The sequence below is a fragment of the Pteronotus mesoamericanus genome, unplaced genomic scaffold (genome assembly GCF_021234165.1).
Source record: "Pteronotus mesoamericanus isolate MK-2021 breed Mesoamerican mustached bat unplaced genomic scaffold, CSHL_Meso_final contig_27, whole genome shotgun sequence".
Lineage (NCBI taxonomy): Eukaryota > Metazoa > Chordata > Mammalia > Chiroptera > Mormoopidae > Pteronotus > Pteronotus mesoamericanus.
In genome coordinates, this window is record NW_026555115.1 from 13,082,834 (window position 1) to 13,107,507 (window position 24,674).

Sequence of the window (24,674 nt, forward strand, 5' to 3'; positions counted from 1 at the left end):
AGAGGAAGAAGTGGGTCTTTCATAAAGGCTAAATGAGGGTCTGGGAAACAGGAAGTTCTCAGAGAAGCAGGCTCTTGATGGACTGAATGGCTGAACCCTGGGATTCAGCACTTCCAGCAAATACAAAGATTTTGGCCCATATCACACAGGAGTTAGCAGTGTAATGAATCATATTCCTAGACAATAGGACTATTACTGGTGATTATAATAAACAGAAATTTGAAAACCCATTTTCCATTATGGAGTACTGTATGAGTTTCTTAATTTTTCATGCCTAGCAATGATTACCTAATAATTGCCAAAGTTGCATTTCTTGTCTGACCAGCTCAGGTTGAGTCTCAATTTGAAATTAATAAATTAGAAAAATGTTCTAATTATGCTTATCAAAGTTTATAAAAAAAGTTCATATTTGCTACTGATCAAATGGTGTATAGTAGATGACTATATAGACAGATACATGTATGTATACATATATATGTGTCTCTATATACATATTTATGCATACACGTACATATACATAAATATATGGCGTTCTTAGGAATATTAAATCTATGAATTTTCCAGTTGTGGGTACAAATGTATTGGTAGAAAATGAGGATGACTGAGGCCTGCTCAAAGCAAAATGTCTCAGGAATAGGAATGCTTCCATTGTCCCTGCCTTCATGCAGACCACCATAAGTTGTACCTGTGTTACCTAACAGACTCCCTAGCTCTAGTCTTGTCTGCATGAAATATATACTACACACTGCAGGAAATGTAATTATCTTAAAGAGTGGATCTGAGCATGTCTTACTTCATTTATGCCCCTTCTGTTATTGCCTATTTCCTCAGGGAAAAATCTATGACCTTAGCATAACCAGAAGGGATCTTCAGTATGGGGCCGCTGTTCATCCTGCTGGCCCCATCATTTACCACTCCTCCTTTTCAAACCTCACACATGTCAAAATGATCTCCACATTCTGAAAATCCATCCTGCCTCTTCTCTAGATATTGATGCATGCGGCACCCTAGGGTGTGCTTCACTTTCCTTAACAGGAGGATGCTAATAGCACCTTTCTCATAGGGTCTTTGTGACAGTTAACTAACGCAAGTGTAGTACCTGGTATATAGTATGGAGGTTAAAAAAATTTCCAAGTAATTGTGCTTCATTGTTAAAAGAGGCCTACTGCGCTGCCTCTGCTTCTGAAGCCCCCGTACTTCTGAGAGCACCCCCAGGATGTGCAGACCTTATGCTGACCTTCTGGAAGGATATGTCTTTTGTTTCTTCTTCTCTTTCCTCTTTCTTTTCCCTTATTTCTTCTCTTTCCTTTCCTTTTTTTCTTTCTTCTTAATTAAGGGAGGGCTTTTCAGATCTATCCATCAAATTATTCATTAACATTGCTCACTTAAGGTAAGCTTTTTTAAAGTGACCTGGAAAAATAAAGTTATTAAATAGATGAAGATATACCTTTGTATCCAATATCAGGGAATCATCCTACAAGGTACCTAACATTAGCCCTCAAAACTGTCAAGTTCATGAAAACCTAAGAAAGTCTGAGAAACTGCAACAGACAAGCAGAAACTAAAAAGACATGACAAGTGATTGCAATGTAGTGTTCTGGATGGGATCCTATGACAGAAAAAAATATTAGGTAAAAACTAAAGAAATCAAATAAACTGTAGATTATTGATAATTATTTTTTTTTAAGATGAAGCAGATTCACAATGATCAGAATTTTAATTGGGTTGATATCACCGTCTTACTAAACATTCTTTTTGACACCTATTTAATGAAAAAAAGAAAGATATTATCCTTCAGAAATAACTTTTCCCATTGAAACAAATCTATTTGAGAGAAAGAGAGAGAGGTTGAGAGAGAGAGAAGGAGATAGATTGAAAGGAAGAAAGGGAGGGGGAAAGAGAGAGAAAGAGACAGAGACAGACCTCAAAGAATGGCAGGCAATTAATTGTTCTTTTCTAAAGGGACCAAGTCATATTTTGGTCTTATTCTAGATACATAAGCAAATCATCAAGCAGCTGGCCCCATATGATCATGAGTCAATCAAGAACTGATCTTTATGTTTTTGATCCGACTTGCTTGGTCAATGTAAATGGCCTAGTAAAAGTCTATCATAGTTATTTTAGAAGGAAATCAGTTGTGATCAATCAACTTGTAAGCTAAGAGACTTGTTGACTAAACCTTGTTTCTTTATCCAAAATTTATAGACACAAGTTTTGACATTCACCCTCTTTCTAAGTAAGAGAAACATGTTCAGAAACATTAAAAAGCAGTCAATGCAGTGCTGAAGATGTCTGTTTCTTGGTCTGGGTGGATGGTAACAAATGTATTCATCTTCTGAATGTTCATTGAACTTAACATTTATGAAGCGTGCAGTTTTCTGAGTGTAGGTTATACTGAGATTTTAAAAGGGGCTTGTTTTTTTGTTTTTGTTTTTGTTTTTTTTTAAGTCAGCACTCTCCAACATATGTTAATGTGTTTTTATCCTGAAACTAATAAAATTGATCACAAATGACATTTTGATGCCTCCATTATGTTCTGGTTCATGCCCAAAGCATAGACTTTTTCCAACCAGAAGATTTGTTATTGAATACAACTGTGCTGTCATCTGTATAGTTTTACTTTCCATAGCCTCTTGAAATTATTTCTTCAGCATTGTAAAATTAATACATGAAGTGGCCAATGTACTTACTTTGATTGTGGCTGTTTAATTTCCAGTTCATGAGACTTATCCTCATTCGTAGAAATAATTGTTTTTCAGGAGAGCACATGGGAGAGGTAAGTGAAATGAATTTCAACCAAATTAAATTTCAACCATTTCCATAGATTTAAAATTTTGTTAGGTAGAAAGTTTGTATCATGAGTTCTGAAATGTTTGAAACAATTTTGTGAAAATAAAAGCTTTCTGCTGAATCCAGTTTTTTCCCCATATTCTGATATTTACAAGAAATTTTTTTCCCCCCAAATTCTACACATCCTGAGACTTCCTCCCCAGAAATATGTGCATACTTATGGGAATCTTTCATTTCGGGTAACTATTATTTTGTATCTATCCTATGTTTTTATTTATTTATTACTTTTAAAATTATTTTTAGATCTTATTTTATCTATTTTTAGAGAGGGGACAGGATGGAGAAAGAGTGGGAGAGAAACATCAATGTGTGGTTGCCCCATGAGCGCCCCCTACTGGTGACATGGTCTGCAACCCAGACGTGTGTCCTGACTGAGAATCAAACCAGCAACCCTTTGGTTCACAGGCTGGCACTCAATCCACTGAGCTACACCAACCAGGGCTCTACCCAATATTTTTATTTTTTTTTTACTTTTTTTTTAATTAATTTATTTACTTTTTAAATACATTTGTCTCTGCCTTCCCCCAACCTCTTTCCCTTGCCCCCTCCCACCTTCCCTCCCTCAGCTCTTCCCCTTTGGTTTTGTCCATGAGTCCTTGCTATATGTTCCTTGACTTTCCCCTTCCCTTCCCTTTCCCTGCCCCGCCCCCCTTCCCTCTTGTCTCTGTTGATTTCTTTTCCTTTCAGTGTTGCTGGTCATATTTTCCTTGCTTCTTTGCATTGTTGGTTAGGTTCTCCTTATAGGTGAGATCATATGGTATTTGTCTTTCGCCCCCTGGCTTATTTCGCTTAGCATGATGCTCTCCAGTTCCATCCATGCTGTCGCAAAGTTTAGTACTTCTTTTTTTCTTTCTGCTGCGTAGTATTCCATTGTGTATATGTACCATGACTTTTTGATCCAGTCATCTACTGATGAGCATTTAGGTTGCTTCCAACACTTGGCTATTGTAAATTGTGCTGCTATGAACATTGGGGTGCATAGGTTCTTTTGTATTGGCGTTTTGGTGTTCTCAGGGTATAGTCCCAGCAGGGGAATCGCTGGATCAAAAGGCAGTTCCATTTTCAGCTTTCTGAGGAAATTCCACACTGCTTTCCATAGTGGCTGCACCAGTCTGCATTCCCACCAACAGTGTACTAAGGTTCCCTTTTCTCCACAGCCTCGCCAGCACCTGTTGTTTGTGGATCTGTTTATGATGGCCATTCTGACTGGTGTGAGGTGGTACCTCATGGTGGTTTTGATCTGCATTTCTCTGATGGCTAGTGATGCAGAGCATCCTTTCAAATGCCTCTGGGCCCTCTGTATCTCCTCCTTAGAAAAGCATCTGCCCAGGTCCTTTGCCCATTTTTTGATTGGATCGTTTGTCTTCTTGGAGTAAAGTCGAGTGAGTTCTTTGTATATCTTGGAGATCAAACCTCTATCTGATGTATCATTAGCAAATATATTTTCCCATAGGGTTGGCTCCCTTTTCATTTTGCTGATGTTTTCTTTAGCCATGCAGAAGCTTCTTATTTTGATGAGGTCCCAGTTGTTTATTCTTTCCTTTGTGTCCCTTGCTTTAGGAGACATATGAGTGAAAAAATTGCTGCGTGGGATATCTGAGAGTTTCCTGCCAATGTTCTCCTCGAGGACTTTGATGGTGTTGCGACTTATATTTAAGTCTTTTATCCATCTTGAGTTTATTTTTGTGTATGGTGTCAGCTGATGATCCAATTTCAATTTTTTGCATGTAGCCATCCAGCTCTCCCAACACCATTTGTTGAAGAGGCTGTTATTGTCCCATTTTATGCTTCTGCCCCCTTTGTCGAATATTAGATATCCATAGAGACCTGGGCTTATTTCTGGGCTTTCTATTCTGTTCCACTGGTCTATGGGTCTGTTCTTGTGCCAGTACCAGATTGTTTTGAGTATAGTGGCTTTGTAGTAGAGTTTGATGTCCGGTATTGTGATCCCTCCTACTTTGTGTTTCTTTCTCAAAATTGCTGCGGCTATTCGAGGTCGTTTATAGTTCCATATAAATTTTTGAAATGTCTGTTCTATTTCTGTGAAATACGTCATTGGTATCTTAATAGGGATTGCGTTGAAACTATAAATTGCTTTTGGTAGTATGGACATTTTAAGGATATTAATTCTTCCAATCCATGAGCACGGTATATCCTTCCATTTATTTGTGTTTTCCTTAATTTCTTTTTTCAATGTTGCATAGTTTTCTGCATATAGGTCTTTTGTGTCTTTGGTTAAATTTATCCCTAGGTACTTTATCTTTTTTCGTGCTATATCGAATGGTATATTTTTCCTGATTTCTTCTTCTTCTATTGCATTGCTGGTGTACAGAAACACCTTTGATTTCTGAATGTTGACTTTGTATCCTGCTGTTTTGCCAAATTCACTTATTAGGTTGAGGAGTTTTTTGGTAGAGTCTACAGGGTTCTCTATGTACACTATCATGTCATCTTCAAACAATGATAGTTTTACTTCCTCCTTTCCTATTTGGATGCCTTTTATCTCTTTCTCTTGTCTGACCACTGTAGCTAGGACTTCCAATACGATGTTGAAAAGAAGCGGTGAGAGCGGACATCCTTGTCGTGTTCCTGATCTTAGTGGGAAAGCTTTCAGTTTTTGCCCGTTGAGTATAATATTGGCTATAGGTTTTTCATATATGGCCTTTATTACGTTGAGGAATGCCCCATTTATTCCCATTTTGCTGAGTGTTTTGATCATAAATGGGTGCTGTACCTTGTCAAATGCTTTTTCTGCATCTATCGAGATGATCATGTGGTTTTTGTATTTTCTTTGATTTATGTGGTGTATCACGTTTACTGATTTGCGTATATTGAACCATCCCTGCATCCCTGGGATGAATCCCACTTGATCGTGATGGATAATCTTTTGAATGTATTGCTGGATGCAGTTTGCCAATATTTTGTTGAGGATTTTAGCATCCATGTTCATCAGCGAAATTGGCCTGTAGTTTTCTTTCTTTGTAGGGTCTTTATCTGGTTTTGGGATCAGGGTGATGCTGGCCTCATAGAAGGAGTCTGGCAGTCTTCCCTCCTCTTGGATTTTTTGGAATAGTCTGAGAAGGACAGGGGTTAACTCTTCCTTAAATGTTTTGTAAAATTCTCCTGGGAAACCGTCCGGCCCTGGGCTTTTGTGTGCTGGGAGTTTCTTGATGACTGCTTCAATTTCCCCAACTGTTATCGGTCTGTTCAAGCTTTCTGTTTCTTCCTCCTTCAGTGTTGGAAGATTATACTTTTCTAAAAATTTGTCCATTTCATCAAGATTTTCAAATTTCTTGGCATATAATTGTTCATAATAGTTTCTGATAATCATTTGTATTTCTGTGGTATCAGTTGTTATTTCTCCTCTTTCATTTCTGATATTATTAATTTGGGTCCTCTCTCTTTTTTTCTTGATGAGTCTGCTTAAAGGTTTGTCCACTTTATGAATCTTTTCAAAGAACCAGCTTCTGGATTGGTTGATCCTCTGAATTGTTCTTTTTGTCTCTATGTCATTCAGTTCTGCTCTAATCTTGACTATTTCCTTCCTTCTACTTGCTCTGGGATTTATTTGTTGTTGTTTCTCCAGTTCTTGAAGTTGTAGAGTTAGGTCTTTTATTTGCAATGTTTCTATCTTTTTAAGGTAAGCCTGTATTGCTATGAACTTCCCTCTCAGGACCGCCTTTGCTGTGTCCCATAGGTTTTGGACAGTTGTCTGTTCATTTTCATTTGTTTCCAGAAATTTTTTGATTTCTTCTCTTATCTCATTATTGACGCATTCATTGTTTAATAGTGTACTGTTCAGTCTCCATGAGTTTCCAAGTTTTTGAAGTTTCTCTTTGAGTTTGATTTCGAGTTTCAAGGCCTTGTGGTCTGAGAAAAAGTTTCGTATTATTTCAATTTTCCTGAATTTACTGAGGCTTGCTGTGTGTCCTATCATGTGGTCTATCTTTGAAAAACTGCCATGAGCATTTGAAAAGAATGTGTATTTTTCTTCTTTGGGATGTAAGATTCTATATATGTCAGTTAAGTCTCTTTGATTCAGTGTTTCATTCAGTGCCACGATATGTTTATTAATGTTTTGTTTGGAAGATCTGTCCATTTTTGACAGTGGGGTGTTGAAATCCCCTACTATCAGTGTGTTGCTATCTATATCTTTTTTGAAGTCATCCAACAATTTCCTTATAAACTTGGGGGCTCCTATATTGGGAGCATATAAGTTTACAATGTTGATGTCTTCTTGATAGATTCTTCCTTTAAGTATGATAAAGTGCCCCTCTGGGTCTCTCTTTATGGCCTTTGCTTTGAAATCTACTTTGTCTGATACAAGTATGGCAACGCCAGCCTTTTTTTCATGTCCATTTGCTTGGAATATTATTTTCCATCCCTTTACTCAATCTGTGTAGGTCTTTTGCTCTGAGGTGGGTCTCTTGTAGGCAGCATATGTGTGGGTCATGTTTTCTTATCCATTCAGCTACCCTGTGTCTTTTGATTGGGGCATTTAATCCATTCACATTGAGAGATATTACTGATAGAAACTTACTCATCTTTTCTCTTTGTACTTGTGTTCCTCTATGTCTCATTCTTTTCCTTCATCTGCTTAAACCAGTCCCCTTAGCATATCTTGGAGTGCTGGTTTGGTAGAGATGTATTCTTTTAGCTTTCTTTTGTCTGGGAAACTCCGTATTTCTCCTATTTTAATGGAGAGCCTAGCTGGGTAGAGCAGCCTTGGCTGTAGGCCCTTGCTTTTCATGGCTTGGAATATTTGTTGCCATTCCCTTCTGGCTTGTAGTGTTTCTGTTGAGAAGTCAGCTCCTAGGCGTATCGGGGCCCCCCTTGTATGTTACTTTCTCCTTCTCCCTTGCTGCCTTGAGGATTCTCTCTTTGTCTTTGACATTTGCCATTTTAACGATGATGTGTCTTGGAGTGGACCTCCTTGGGTCCTTCTTGAATGGGGTCCTCTGTGCCTCCTGGATCCATGAGAGCCTTTCTCTCCTCAAATTAGGGACATTTTCCATCATTACTTTTTCGAGGAGGTTCTCTATTCCTTGCTCCTCTTCTTCTCCTTCTGGTATCCCTATTATACGGATATTATTGCATTTCAGGTTGTCCTGCATTTCGCTAAATGCGTCTTCATTCTTTTTGAGCCGTTTTTCCATTTCTTGTTCTTTCTGGGAGCTTTTTTCTACCTTGTCCTCCATCTCACTGATTCGATCCTCAGCTTCATCCAGCCTGCTTTGGATTCCTTCTACTGTGTTCTTCAATTCAGAAATGGTATTCTTCATATCCTCTTGTGTCTTCTTGATAGTTTCTATGTCCTTTTCCAGGCTGATATAGTTTGCTGTAAGATCCTGATAGTTTCTCTGCAGTTTCTCCTAGTTCTCTTTGAGCTGGCTGAGCTCATTGAGCTTCCTTAGAACCATTGTTTTAAATTCCATATCTGATAGTTCCCTTGCCTCTATTTCATTGAGCTCTCTCTGTGGGGAGTCCCCTTTTCCACTCATTTGAGGGGAACATCTTTTACTTCCCATTTTTGTGAGAGTCTGTTAAGTATTTTTGTCCTTTACTTTTCTTTCTGGGCTTGCCTCTGATGATGTCAGTTGTTGACCCTATAGGGCCTTGGGTTGTTTGTTTGAGCCTTTCAGGAGTCTAATGCCTGTGTCTGACTCCTGCTTGGAGCAGCTCTGTGACCCCTTCGGTCAGGGCTGAGCTATTTTTTGGGATCTCTCTGCGCTCTCATGAGAGCTCCTTGAGCGCGTTCCCAGCGCGGCAGGGTCCCCCACCTGCCTGGGCTCGCATGTTTTTGCCCCAGACCAGGGATCTTATTCGCGACCTCCCATGCTCATCTGGCCTCCCTGGCATGCGAGCTTCACGGCACTGGTCCGTTTAGGGTCTTCTATTGTGTGTTTTCCCCGCTTTTGGCTCTTTGGGAGCGTTGCTTGCCCTCTCCAAATGGGGACTACAGAAATGGGAGGAAATCAGCTCTAGGACTCTCCGGTTAATCCTGTTTCTGGTGTCTCCTCCAGGGACTCTGGGCAGCTCTACTTATTTTGTGGGCTGCTCCGCAATCGCGGCGGGTAGGTCAATTTACGCCTGTCCTTGCCCCTCTGTGCAGTCCCTCGCAGGCCGTATGGGTGCCAGTCTGTGTGAGGCCTTGCCGGAAGGTGTAAGCGTTCGCCAGCCCGCGTGGGTCACACACAGGCTCGCCAACCCTCGCCAGTCACTAGGCGCAAGTGTGCGCGCCTGCTCTGGGTGTTTTGGGGCTTTTGGCTCTTTGGGGGTGTGGCCTCTTCCCGTGCAATGGAGACTTCGGCAAGGAGAAGGAGTCGGGACTCCCCGGTTCCTCCTCCCGTTCTTTCCCCAGTGCCTCCGTTTCTAGTCTCCTCTTAGGGGCCTCTGGGCAGTTCTGTGACCCCTTCGGCTGAGGATCCAACCCCTGTGCGGACTGGGTTTCAATCGCAGTCAGTCTGGTTCATGCGCGCCCCGCTTCTGCCTCTTTGGGGTCGCGCCTTTCCAGCCCACAATGGAGACTACTGAATGGGGAGGGAGTCGGGACTCCCCGGTTCCTCCTCCCGTTCTTTCCCCAATGCCTCCGTCTCCAGTCTCTCCTCAAGGCTCTCCCAGCCAGTCTGCACTCAGCCCCGCAGCTCACAGGTGTACGAGCTGTGTGCGGAGCGCACAAAAGGCAGGTTAATTGATTCCCTTATGCCTGAGCGAGATGGTATCTGGCAAGTGGGAAGTGCGTTATCACCCGGGCTCCACCGGCCGCCGTGTCAGTTCACTTCACAAAGTTTTCCTCACCAGTCTTTTCCCAGACACCAGCCCACCCTGCTGCCGCCTGTACCCAGCGATCAAGGAGGGTGGCTGCCGCTGTAACTTTTGCGTTGGCCCTTTAAATGTCTTTTTGCATCCCCAGCCACCTGTCTCTGGGAGAGAGCGCCCCTAAGCTTTTTGGGGTTGCGTTTTGTCTGTATTTTCTCGGCTTTAGCTGCTGTAGTTTAGGGGTTCCTGTTTATGATTCAGACCCCGTTCTTCTCGGGGGGACACTAACTGGCCGTTTCAATGTCCCTCTGGTGCCAGTGCCCGTGCGCACCCAGACCACCCTCTCGAGCCTCCACCGCAATTCTCACCCGTTGGGATGTGTGAGAGTCGAATCCACTGTCCGCGGCACCAAGGCTCCTCTCCCACTATCGCTCCACTGCTTTCCAGGTGATTACTCCATTATTTAGTTGCAATTCCAGTTTGGTTTTGGGAGGAGGTCAGCGTGACTCCCTTTCACTCCTCCGCCATCTTTTTTTTCGATAATTATAATGTGCAAACACAAATGCATTAATTATAACAAATGTACTGATGTATGAAGAAAGAACTAGATACAAGATATATGAGTACTTTCTGTTTTAACCTTCTCAATTCTCTGAAAATCTATAGCTATTCAAAAAAATAAAAATAAAGGCTACTAAAAACTCAAGGACTTGTAATTGTCAATACTTGGAAGCAGCCAAGATGAACTTCAGTAAGTAAATGGATTAAGGACTAAAAGAAATGTGCTAAAAACACCATGAAAAGACTAGGAGGAATCTTAAGTGAATATTACTAAGTGAAAGAAGCCAATCTGAAAAGGCTACCTACACACTGTATGATTTCAACTATATGACATTCTAAAAAAGGGAAAACTATGAGAACAGTACAAAGGCCAGTGTCAGAGGACATGAATAGTCAAGTTCATGAAGGACAAAGGGTCAAATATATGAAAAGATGATCAAATTTACTAGGTATTAGGGAAACAAATCAAACTACAATGAGATACTACCTCATACCTGTTACAATGGCTATTAACAACAAGAGAAGTAAAGGCAAGTGCTTGAGAGGTCGTGGAGAAAAGGAAGCCCTCATTCACTGTTGGTGGGAATGTAAACTAGCAGAGTCACTATGGAAAATAATATGTGGTTTCCTCAAAAATTTAAGAATAGATTAATTGTATGACCCCTCAACCACTCTTCTGGGAATCTACCTGAAAAAATTTAAAAACACTTAATTCACAAAGATACATGCACCCCTATCTCCATTGTAGCACCATTCATGGTGGCCAAGACATGGCCTTGATAGATGATTGGATAAAGAAAATGGAGTTCATATATACAATGGAATACTACTTAGCCATAAGAAAGATGAAATACTGCAATTTGAGACAGCATGGATTGTTATTGTGATAGCATATTAAGTGAAACAAGTCAGACAGAAAAAGTCAAGTACTGTAGGATTTCACTCATATGTGGGATATAAAACTGAAATCAATGAATGTACAAACAAGACAAACAAAAACTCATAGACACAGGCTACACTAATTGGTTAGCAGAGGGAAAGGTGAGTGGGGATAATGATGTGGAGAGAGTGTTGAGGGCATGTTGATAGAAGAAGATTTGATTTTGGGTTCTAGTTCTTAGGCTGACAAACTCCCTTGTGATTAACTCATTTTTCTCTAGATACGTTTCATATTCTACTTAGTGTGGGTGATGCTTTGTCTCTTAGATGATTTAAAAAATCATCTGATAGTTTAGGTGCATATTTTAAAGTCTAACTCAAAATTGAGATTATATTTTTCCTGTATCTAAATTCTTCATGTATACCCAGGGGTGTTCTGCTGTCACCTTGTACTGGCTCAAAAGAGAAATGGTAAACATTCAGAAATTTTGTGAGCTACTTGTAGAACACAATCATTACTAAAAATAAAATTATGTAAGCTTAAAATTAATAAAGCATATTATTAAAAACAGAGGGAATACTCAAACATTTTTCAATTGTTTTACTCCATTTCACAAGTACCTATGTTCTTAAAGTTATTTTTATCTAGTGTAACTATGTGACTGGAATATCATAGAATGCAGTGCTACTATGCACCTCTTCCCAATTACTTCTTCAGTAACATCATGCCAGTGGTATGAAATCAGCCGTGGTGAGTTTATTCACACAACAAAAACTGACAAGTGGACCACAAATCATGGTTTGGCTTATTGCCTCATTGATTGTCTAGAGTTCAGAAAGTGTTGAAGAAAATACAATAATACAAATTAACTTAAAAGTGTGATATGTTGCAGCCATTACATTTAGATAATACAAAAAATTGAGAAAATATTTTACTAGTATTTAGAAATTATTACCTAATATACAAAAAAGTCACTCATATCACTGAAGAATAAATGAGGTTTCAGCATCTGTTTTATTATTTTACTTTCATATTACTTATTAACAAAAATGAAAATATCAACTGATATTCAAGCTGGAACCCTTTCATAAAGTGTAACCATTGGTTGATTTTTGAATACGTGAATTTGGCAAAAGTCAACAGAGACAATCTATGAGAGTCACATGGCTACATGAAATTTATAATAAGATTACTCGATTTTTTTAATATTTATAAATTGTATGCTATGCACTCTTCATATGAGTAACTTTATAATAAACATATATACAAATACATATACATATGCTTGGAAAGTTTATTGTTACACATTTACAATGGACACCACAAAAATTATGTCTACATGCTGTTTACATGCATAAAAGTGAATGGTTCATACCTTTCATATTTAAGGTCTTTATCAATGTTTCTGCCAAACCATGTGATTATGAAATTATTCCAAACTGTATTTAAGTGCTTTGCATTTCACCATAGAAAAGATGTTATTGTTCGATGTTTGACACTGTGCAAGTGAGATGACAGGACTGTGCATTCTAGAGTCAGAAGGTTTAGGTTTCAAACCCCAGCCCTGACACTTACCAGCTAATGTCTGCAGACAAATTACTTAACACCTTATCAATGAATAAAACAACTACTGAAGCTTAAAAATAAAACAAAAAATGTTTTTTTCTTAAAATAACAATGCTGAGTTTATTTATTTTCTATGCCAGTGAACACTCACTTGTGAAGGAGAAAGTCAGGGTTTTTATCAAAGCTTGGAAAAGGAAGGTCATGGACTTGTGCCAATCCAGCAATAAAAACCAGCACTCAGACAGAATGAAATGAGCCCATAAGACTGTACAGAGTTGGCTATAAGAAATCCTGTTTGTTCATGGTCAGGCAGGTAACTTAAACTAGATCCAGTAACTAGGTCAAAGATCATCAATGCTTATCAGCTTCACCTGGTTAGTCAGTTGCACAGCAGATAAGTTTATTGGTTTTATTTTTTGTGTATTTGTTTTATTTTATTTACCATATAACATCATTTAAAACTATATATTAGATTTGGATGTTTTAAAATATCTAGAAGAGAAAAATTGTTTAGTTCTATTGAAAACAGATCTACCTAAGCTGGCGATATGATGGTAAGGGCTTGATTGTCAGTGGGAAAAGTGCAGCCCACTATGGCACATTTATGTGACAGCTGCAGACTCCATAGAATGTCAGAAAGGAAGTAACTAATGTGTGTAAAGTGCTCAGAATTAGGCACATGGTCAACACTTGATAGATGTCAGTTGTCTACATTCTTCAGAAAATATTTAATAAAATCTAGCCTAGCCCTATAATCCAGTAGATCTGACCGTTATCACCTCCAATTCCTCATATTGTATCACGTATAATATTTATCTTTGCAATTTCAGAGCTTGGCACAATGTCTTGCATACTATATTCTCAAAAAATGATCACCATTGTTAAACTGTTCTAGGAAAATGGTAATATACCTGGGATTTTTTTTTCATTGAATAAGATAATCTCTGAGCATAAAAATACATATTTTATTACAAAAAGAACAAATATGAATTTATTATGTACCAAATATCTTTCTATGTTTTCCACTTTTCCATTAGAGAAAAGTCATGCACAGAAAAGTTAAAATTTGTTTTCTGGGTATAAACAGTAAGTAAATGATTAAGCCAGGATTTGCACCTGTAACTATGGAACTCCAAAATGCGTGTTCTTGTCACTATAACATGCTGCCTTCTTTTCATATTGTAGAATTTGTCTGTGAATAATATCAGAACTCTGAGAGAAGATTATGTGTCCTAAGAAAACAAATTCTCTGGTTTCAAGAATAGATGGACATCCCCTTTGGGGAATTACTAGGAAGGGCCAAAAGCAAGTAAAAGAAGCCAAGATGAGAAGAGAGCTACCCGTCAGTGAGGACATTCCTCAGAGACCATTAAAGCCAACTCCCCTGGCTTCTGAACAGCTTCTTCTTGGGTTCCATTTAGTAATGTCAGAAAATAATGCCTTAAGCAACATTAATCTTACCTGCACATAATTGTAGAATTTTTTCACTTAATTTCTCTTAATCTTTGCTAATCTATTACATTTTTCCAATGTTAGTAAGAAAAAGAAATAGATCTAAAACAAAAAGTATTGATTTCAACAAATCAATGTTGTGTTCCAACACTTATACATCAATGCCTTACCTCTAAATAATATCACCTGTGATATATTTCTTTTTACCCCTTACCTCTTCAGGCATCAGCTGATATCTGACTATTACTGTTTGGTAAAATATTTCAAACTTGAAATATGTACAGACTTAAAAGAGGATCCCCTCCAGCCCCAGACAAGCTTTCAGATGACAAAGACCCAGTTGACATTCAACTGCAATATTAAGAGAGAGCCAGAACCAGAACCACCCAGCTAAACCACTCCTGACTTCTAACCTTCAGAAACTGAGTTATCTAATAAATATCTCTTGTTTTAATCTGCTAAAAAGAAATCTAATAAAAAAGTGCTTCCCATATTTGCCTGTAAAGGGCCAGATAATAAAAAATTTACTTTGTGATGCAAGAAAAATAAGACCAGCAACACTGAAAGGAAAAAAAATCAACAGAGACAAGAGGGAAAGAGTGGGGGGCGGGGACAAGGAAGGGAAGGGGAAAGTCAAGGAACATATAGCAAGGAGTCATGGACAAAACCAAAGGGGAAGAGCTGAGGGAGGGAGGGAGGAAGGGAGGGGGCATGGGAAAGTGGTGGGGGGGAGGCAGAGACAAATGCATTTGAAAAAATAAATTAAAATTAAATTAAAAAATTTACTTTGAAAGCTCTATGGTTTCAGTCACAACTATTGATTCTGTCCTGGTTGTGGAAAGTAGCAATAGTCAACATATAAACATATAAGTGTGTATGTGTTCCAATCAACTTAATTTACTTTGCTAAAAATAAAGTTTGTAAGACTATACTTTCAGGGATCATTTCTATAGTTCATTACTAAAAATAAAGTTTGTTATTTCTAACAATTTTATGGGCTATTCTTCTCTACATGTGATATTGGCTATGACAACATTAACCAGAGAGCTTGGCTTGGGATGAAACATGTCAAAAAGCTCCACTCACATGTCTGATACCTCAACAGGGGTCAATAGAACATCAGAGAACTTTCTGTTCCTTTCTTCTTTCTTGTGGCCTTTCATCATTCAACGGTCCAGCTTGCACTTCTTTACATGAAGTTTAGGTAGATCCCAAGAGTACTGAGGTAAAAGCTTTTATGACATCTCTTGCCCAGACAGAGAACTTGTACAAAGTTACTTGGTCAAAGCAAGTAACAGGCAGCTGGGACTTATGGGGAAAGGACACAGGTACTCTATCCTTCTGGAAAGAGCAGCATGCACACACAGGACCGAAAAGATTGGTTGTTGCCACCTCTCATAGAAAACCAACCATAGCACTTATCACATGTACTACATAATTTATCATAAGATAATGGGGTGCACAGAGGTTCTGCATCACAAAAGTTTATGGTCAAGCTGAAGAAAAGGGAGAACATTGAGTGTATGGAAAGAATAATTCATCCCTTAAAATAGATAAAGTTTTAAATAAGTGCCAGTCACTGTGCTCGAATTCCAGGGATACCAATATAGATAGACACAGCTCTCATCTTTGAGTTCACATAATAGGAGAAAGAAGGGCTTGAAAGAAAATAATTCCAGCAGCATAATACATTCCCGTCTAGAAATCAGAATAATCAAAGAACCATGGGATCATACTGAGGGGGATTTTCCTGGAATGTTGAGAAAGGCTTTGAGAAAGAGATAATATTAAAATAAAATCTTAATGAATAAGGAGGGGTTGATATGATAGACCAGATATAGGGTTGTTTTAGACAGAAAGGTCAGTGTAGAAATGTGGGGAGGCTAGAGGAGCTTGGCTGCTCAGGGTAACTGAAGATGAATGTTAGGAAGAGGCTAGAGAATCCAGCTGAGAAGAGATTCACAAAGGCCTGAGGGACATGGAAAGATGTCCTGTGTTCAACCCGCATGCAAAAGTGATCTGAGGCAAGACTTCATAATTTCAAAAAAACTGTGTAGAACAAAAATTGGTAAAACAAGAAATGAGGCCAGGATATCTGTTAAAATGTTTGTACAGAATTATAGGCAAAAATTAGTGACAACTGGAGGAAAAAAGAACACATTTGAATATTATTTTGTTTGCTCATGCTCCTCAGTGAAGGGGAAACTGCTTCAGGACACCTGAACTTAGAAGGAAAACAAAGATAAAAAAGACTGAGTAAAAAGAGAACAAGTACAAAAAATGGTTTTTCTTTTTTCTTTTTTTTTTTCTGTATAACGTCACTTGAGTCATGGTGAACGAATCGAAAGAATTAAAATGGCCTTCAATAATTATATCATTTTACTTTTAATAATGACCCTGGACTGACAATACAATTATTTTAAAAACTTATTATTTATTTGCAGAGAGAAGGACAAGGGAGCGAGAAAGACAGGGAGAGAAACATCAATGTATGGCTTCCTCTCACACACGCTGCACTGGGACTCCAGCCTGCAACATAGGTATGTGCCCTGACAAGGAATTGAACTGGTGACCTTTTGGTTTGCAGGCCAGCAGTAAATCCACTGAGCCACCCCAGTCACAACTGACAATATATTTTTAACAGATATAAGCTGTTCTTCTTCTTCTTCCTTTTTTTTAACTCTAATCAAGAATTCATACTGATGCTGAATATAAGGTTTTTAAACAAGTTTTAGATGCATCTCTTCTTTCTTCTTAAGTTATGGAAATAAGCTAGATCCATTCATTATAGAAAGTATCTCCAATGAATAAATATAAAGGAGCAGTAACAAAGAGGGAGTGTGACAACACAGAATATCTCCTGTTTGCTTCTCCTTCACTACCTCAAGACTAAAGGTTCACTGTCCTCTAATGGGCAAAAGTAGGCAAAATGGAAGAGAAAAAAAATAATAATGTTAATCTTATTTTTTTATAGAAGTCTTTAGTATAGTGTTCAGAATAAAGTACCTAGGATTAAACTTAAGCAAGGAGGTAAAACACTGTACTCAGGAAACCACACAACCCTGAAGAAAGAAATTAAAGACGACACACATAAAAATGGAAGTATATACCATGTTCATGGATGGGAAGAATTAATATCATCAAAATGTCCATACTATGCAAAGCAATTTATAAATTTAATGCAATCCCTATTAAAATACCAATGACATATTTCACAGATATAGAACAAGCATTTCAAAATTTATATGAAACCATAAACAGCTCCTAATAGCTACAGCAACTTTGAGAAAAATAAAGTAGAAGGGATCACAGCACCTGACATCAAATTGTATTACAAAGCCACTATAATCAGAACAGTCTGGTACTGGCATAAGAACAGTCTGGTACTGGCATATTCTGTTCAATGGAACAGAATAGAGAGCCCAGAAATAAACCCATGCCTCTACAGTCAATATTTGACAAAGAAAGAAGAAGCATAAAATGGAGTAAAAGTAGACTCTTCAACAAATGGTGGGAGATTTGGACAGATACACACAAAAAATTGAAATTCAAGCACCAAGTTACACCACACACAAAAATAAACTCAAAATGGATAAAAGACTTAAATATAAATCATGGCACCATAAAAGTCCTAGAGTAGAACATAGGCAGGAAACTCTCATACATTCCACACAGCAATATTTTCACTGATATGTCCCCTAGAGCAAGGGTAATAAGAGAAAGAGTAAACAAATGGAACTTCACCAAAATAAGAAGCTTCTGCACAGCTAAAGAAAACATCAGCAAAGTGAAAGGGAACCAACCATATGGGAAAATATGTTTACCAATGATAACTTGGATGAGGGTGTGATATCCAAAATATATAAAGAACTCAAGGGACTCCACCCTAGGAAGGCAAACAATCCAATTTAAAAAACGGACAAAAGACCTGAACGGACACTTCTCCAAGGATGACATACACAGGGCTCAGAGACATATGAAAGGATGTTCAGCATCACTAACCATAAGAGAGATGCAAATTAAAACCACAATGAGATACTACTTCACACCAGTCAGAATGGCCATATAAACAAATCAACAAACAATAGGTTCTGCTGAGGTTGTGGAGAAAAGGGAACCCTAGTACACTATTGGTGGAATGCAGACTGGTGAAGCCATTGTGGGAAATAGTTTGGAACTTCTTCAAAACCCTAAAGATGGAACTGCCTTTTGACCCAGTGATTCTACTGCTGAGATTATATCGTAATAATCCCAAAACACTAATTCAAAAGAATCTGTGCACCCGAATGTTCATAGCAGGTCAACTTACAATAGCCAAGTGCTGGAGGCAACCTATGTGTCCATCGGTAAATGGGTGGATCAAAAAACTATGGTACATTTACACAATGGAATACTACGCAGTAGAAAGAAAGAAAGAGCTACTACCCTTTGCCAGAGAATGGATGGAAACGGAGAGCATTATGCTAAGTGAAATAAGCCACACAATAAAAAACAAATACCATATGATCTCACCTATAAGTGGAACTTAATCAGCAAAACAAAGAAGCAAGAAAAATATAACCAGAAACATTGAAAGGAAAAAGAAAGCAACAGTAACAAGAGGGAAGGAGGGAGGGGGTAACGGGAAAAAAAGGGAAAGGTCAAATCAAGGAACATGTATGAAGAACCCATGGACAAAGAAAGTGGGGAAGGACTGATGGTGGGAGGCAGGGGTGGGTAGGGTAGAGGAAAATGGCGGCAGGAAAATGGAGACAAATGTATTTGAACACTAAAAATAAATTTTAAAAATTGAACTAGAATAAAAACACCTTGGGAATTGTAAATTGAGAATGAAATACCTTTTGATCAATACTCTAGAGATAATCAGCTACTTCTGGTCCCACTCCTCACCCTCAGCCACACAAAACCACACACACAAACACACACATACACGTACACATACATATACACACAACGTTGTTTCACATTGCAGAGCCTTTGCTGATGGCCCAGCTTCACTCCCAAGCCACATAAGTCCTCTGGCTAATTCCTGCTCATCCTTCAAGATTTGCTTAGACTTAATCTTTCTCCAGAATTCATGTTGAAGACCAGGTCTCTATGAATATCTCCATCACCACAAAGATTCTTCTGTTCATTTTATTTACTGATTTATCTCTTCCATTAGACTGTGAGCTCCCTAGGAACAGTGCTCCTGTCACACTCACCATTATATCCCTGGGAGTTAACACAGATAAGGAAAAGAGTAAATGCTTGATAAAGGGTTACTGAGTTGGTGTGGTGGGATACAAAGTGGAACTAGTGATGGTACTAAGAATAATAATATTACAGTTCTCAGGAAAAGGATAGTGACAAGAGATGATGTGTTCATTTAGAAAGACCAATCTAATGAGTAATTACTTATATCCTGAGTATGAATATTATTCACATATAATTATCTACTTGCTATTATTAAAATACATTTTCACTGAATTCTGGTGTTTCCCCCACCTTTTATTTTAACATGTTTCATAGCTTTCATTCATGAATTATTCAAAATACATTTTAAATGGGTGTAAGCTAGTTGACCTTGTCTGCATTAGGCACCAAAAATCTTACCCTGTAATAATTAAATCTTAGATGTGGCCTGTTATTGAAGGGTAATGATGTTTTCATCAGTTTGGCAACATATTATTGCTTAACAGATCCATCTAATTCTATATATCACACCTCTTCTTTTAATTACCCCTGAGATACAACACTTGCTTGCTAACTGCATGTCCCAAAATGATCTTAGCCCATTTCCCATCACACCATGGAACCTTCTCTTCTGTTGAATTAATTGTATTTCTATTTACTTCTTTCAGGAAGCCAAATTTCTACATCTTATCCTAGAATCCCAGATCATTCTATCTGCCTAACATTTCTGTGCTCTCTTCTTTTTTAAGGAGCCATCTACGCTTACTGATTTTTTCCCTGAAATTTGGCTCATCTTCTATCTCAGCTACTGACAGTGCTATAGGTAGAATCTCGGTATCTCTGACTTGCACTGCAGAGCCAGGATCCTGGCCCATCTCCCTCCTGAGCCTCTTCTCTCAATTTAATTTGGCTAAGAATTCTAAAACAGAAACAAGACCATGTCACATGGCCACATAGACAATTCCAGAACCCCCCAAAACCCTCAGTATTCTGCTTGATTAAATAAACAAAAATCAATAAATAATCCACCAATTTCAAACTATTATTTCCAAAAGTTTTTTTTTTTTTAATTGCATTTCAGGAAAAAAAAAAGACCAATTAGAAAAAAAGAATTGATTGGCAACCAATATAGAGTTTAGTTACAATATGGGATTTGAGAAAGAGATTGCTAGATCTCCATAGTGAGTATCCTATAGATAGTAATGTCTCTTCCCATATATACAAGGGAAAACTAAGGCCTAGAGAGCATGCGACTCTGGGAATCTAGCATCTTTTTCATGAATGTTGCAGTTCCACATATTTGGTTCCATTAGTTCATAATTAGTGCTGGTAAAAGGTACTTGAACAAAATGCTAAATTTTTGAATACAGATTTTGATAAGTAAATGTCTAATTCAGTATAAGCAGACAGAGGAATTTTAACTTACTAAGGAGACATAGCATTTCCTAACATTCTAATACTGCAATTGTATGGAAATAGTTACTAATAACTATTCATAGTTCTCTGTATTTATTAAAATCAGAAGTGGATTTGTGGAAGAGAATATATGCTTAAAGAGAAATAGCTATTTTTAATGACAGACTCTTTGTAACTCAGTTGGATCTCCCTGTCTGTTACTTACAAGTTTCTTAGTAGTTTCAGTGCATAGGAAGTAGTATTCTTTCTGAATGTAGAAATTGCTTCCTGTGATTACCAACCACCTTTTCACATCAATATTCTCTAAGCACTTGAGGGAGAAACTTAAGAAAAATGTAATTCTAGTTGAAAAGGAAACCCGTGAACCATAATGAAACTTCCAAAGCAGTACCACATACACACACACACAAACACACATATGTTAACATATGGAATATGTTAAACACAGACATCTAGGTAAACTGGGTGATTGTTAACTATATGATTTCACCTATAAGTGGAACCTAATCAACAAAACAAACAAGTGAAATATAACCAGAGACATTGAAATAAAGAACAAACTGACAGTGACAAGAAGGGAGGAGGGAGGAGGATAATGGAGGAAAATAGGGGAAGGGTCAAGTCAAGGAACATGTATAAAGGACCCATGAACAAAGCCAACAGGGGGTAGAATTAAGAGTGGGAAGTGGGGGTCAGTGGGGCAGTGGAGAGTGGCAGGCGGAAAGTGAGATCAACTGTAGTCAAACAACAATAAAATAAATAAATAAATAATAAACACTCAAAGAATTGACATTTAAGAAAAAGAAGAAGGAGACAGAAGATGGCAGAGGAGTGAATGGGAGTCACGCTGACCTCCTCCCAAGACCAAATTGGAATTGTGACTAAATAGTGGAGTAATCACCTGGAAAACAATGGAATGATAGTGGGAGAGGAGCCTTGGTGCTTCGGACAGTGGACTTGACTCTCACACATCCCAACCGGTGAGAAGTGCGGTGGAGGCTTGAGAGGGTGGGCTGAGTGCCAACAGGCACTGGCACCAGAGGGACATTGAAATGGCCAGTTAGCTTCCCCCAAGAAGAATGGGGTCTGAATCATAAACAGGGACCTCTAAACTTCACCAGCTAAAACCAAGAAAATAGAGACTAAACGCAATCCCGAAAAGTTTAGGGGCGCTCTCTGCCAGAGACAGGTGGCTGGGAATGCAAAAAGACATTTGAAGGGCCAACGCAAAAATTGCAGTGGCAGTCACCCTCCTTGATCTCTCCGCATAGGCGGCAGCAGGGTGGGCTGGTGCCTGGGAAAAGACTGGTGAGGAAAACTTTGTGAAGAGAACTGACACAGTGGCCGGTGGAGCCTGGGTGATAACGCACCTCCCACTCTGCAGCTCCCACCTTGCTTAGGCATAAGGGAATCAATTAACCTGCCTTTTGTGTGCTCCGCACACAGCTTGTACACATGTGAGCTGCAGGGCTAGTGCAGACTGGCTGGGAGATCCTTGAGGAGAGACTGGAGATGGAGGCGTTGGGGAGAGAACGGGAGTAGGAACCTGGGAGTCCCGACTCCCTCCGCATTCTGTAGTCTCCATTGTGGGCTGGAAAGGTGCACCCCCAAAGAGGCAGAAGAGGGACACGCAGGAACCAGACTGCCTGCGATTGAAACACAGGCCACACAGGTGGTGGATCCTTGGCTGAAGGGGTCACAGAACTGCCCAGAGACCCCTGAGGAGAGACTAGAAACTGAGGCATTGGGGAAAGAACTGGAGGAGGAACCAGGGAGTCCTGACTCCTTCTACTTGCCGTAGGCTCCATTGAGCGGGAAGAGGCCACACCGCCAAAGAGCCAAAAGCCGAAAAGCACACATAGAGACCCCAAAAACACCCAGTGCAGGCATTTGCGCTGAGTGACCTGCGAAGGTTGGCAAGCGTGAGTGTGACCCGCGAGGTCTGGCGGATGCTTGCACTGGCCGGCAAGGCCTCCCACAGATTGGCACCAATAGGGCTTGCAAGGGAGTGCAAAGAGAAGCAAGGGCAGGCATAAATTGACCCGCCCGCCGGGATTGCGGAGCAGCCCACAAAATTAGTAGAGCTGCCCAGAATCCCTGGAGGAGAGACCTTAGACAGGATTAACCGGAGATTCCTGGAGCTGACTTCCTCCCATTTCCGTAGTCCCCATTTGGGGAGGGCAAGCACTGCACCCAAAGAGCCAAAAACGGGGAAAACACACAATAGAAGACCCTAAACTGACCAGTGCCGGGGAGTTCACTGGCCAGGGGTCCAGATGAGTACGCAAGGTCGCGAATAAGTCCCCTGGTCTGGGGCAAGCACATGCGAGCCCAGGCAGGCGGGGGATCCTGCCACAAAGGGAGCGCGCTCAAGGAGCTGCTTGAGAGTGCAGAGAGATCCAAAAAAAAATTGCCCAGCCCTGACTGAAGGGGTCACAGAGCTGCCCCAAGCAGGAGTCAGACAATAGACTCCTGGAAGGCTCAAACAAACAACCCAAGATCCCATAGGGTCAACAACTGACATCATCAGAGGCAGGCCCAGAAAGAAAAGTAAAGGACAAAAATACTTAACAGACTCTCACAAAAAAATAGGAAGAAAAATAAGTTCCCCCCAAATGAGTGGAAAAGGGGACTCCCCACAGAGAGAGCTCAATGAAATAGAGGCAAGGGAACTATCAGATACTGAATTCAAAACAATGGTTCTAAGGAAGCTCAATGAGCTCAGCCAGCTCAAAGATAACTAGGAGAAACTGCAGAGAAACTATCAGGATCTTACAGCAAACTATATCAGCCTGGAAAAGGACATAGAAACTATCAAGAAGACACAAGAGGATATGAAGAATACCATTTCTGAATTGAAGAACACAGTAGAAGGAATCCAAAGCAGGCTGGATGAAGCCGAGGATTGAATCAGTGAGATGGAGGATAAGGTAGAAAGAAGCTCCCAAAAAGAACAAGAAATGGAAAAAAGACTCAGAAAGAATGAAGAGGTATTTAGGGAAATGCAGGACAACCTGAAACGCAATAATATCTGTATACTAGGGATACCAGAAGGAGAAGAAGAGGAGCAAGGGATAGAGAACTTCCTCGGAAAAGTAATGATGGGAAATTTCCCTAATTTGAGGAGAGAAAGGCTCTCAAGGATCCAGGAGGCACAGAGGACCCCACTGAAGAGGGACTCAAAGAGGTCCACTCCAAGACACATCATCATTAAAATGGCAGATGTCAAAGACAAAGAGAGAATCCTCAAGGCAGCAAGGGAGAAGGAGAAAGTAACATAAAAGGGGGCATCCATACACCTAGGAGCTGTCTTCTCAACAGAACCACTACAAGCCAGAAGGGAATGGCAACAGATATTCCAAGTCATGAAAAGCAAGGGCCTACAGCCAAGGCTGCTCTACCCAGCTAGGCTCCCCATTAAAATAGAAGGGGAAATATAGAGTTTCCCAGACAAGAGAAGACTAAAAGATTGCATCTCTACCAAACCAGCACTCCAAGATATGCTAAGGGGACTGGTTTAAGCAGATGAAGGAAAAGAATGAGACAGAGAGGAACACAAGTACAAAGAGAAAAGATGAGTAAGTTTGTATCAGTAATATCTCTCAATGTGAGTGGACTAAATGCGCCAATCAAAAGACACAGGGTAGATGAATGGATACGAAAACATGACCCACACCTATGCTGCCTACAAGAGACCCACCTCAGAGCAAGAGACCTACACAGATTAAAAGTAAAGGGATGGAAAAAATAATCCAAGCAAATGGGCATGAGAAAAAGCCCGGGGTTGCCATACTTGTATCAGACAAAGTAGATTTCAAAACAAAGGCCATAAAGAGAGACCCAGAGCAGCAATTTGCAATACTTAAAGGAAGAATGTATCAAAAAGACATCAACATTGTAAACTTATATGCTCCCAATATAGGAGCCCCCAAGTTTATAAGGAAATTGTTGGATGTCTTCAAAAAAGATATAGGCAGCAACACACTGATAGTAGGGGATTTCAACACCCGACTGT

General features: G+C 39.5%; 1 protein-coding gene and 1 pseudogene across 2 annotated transcripts in view; one reads left to right on the forward strand and one right to left on the reverse strand.

Annotated features, from left to right (window-relative positions):
• CNTNAP5 (contactin associated protein family member 5) overlaps positions 1–24,674 on the reverse strand; it is a 1,056,232-nt gene that overhangs the window by 259,851 nt on the left and 771,707 nt on the right. The window lies entirely within an intron of this gene.
• On the forward strand, positions 14,991–15,067 carry LOC129071864 (uncharacterized; annotated as a pseudogene).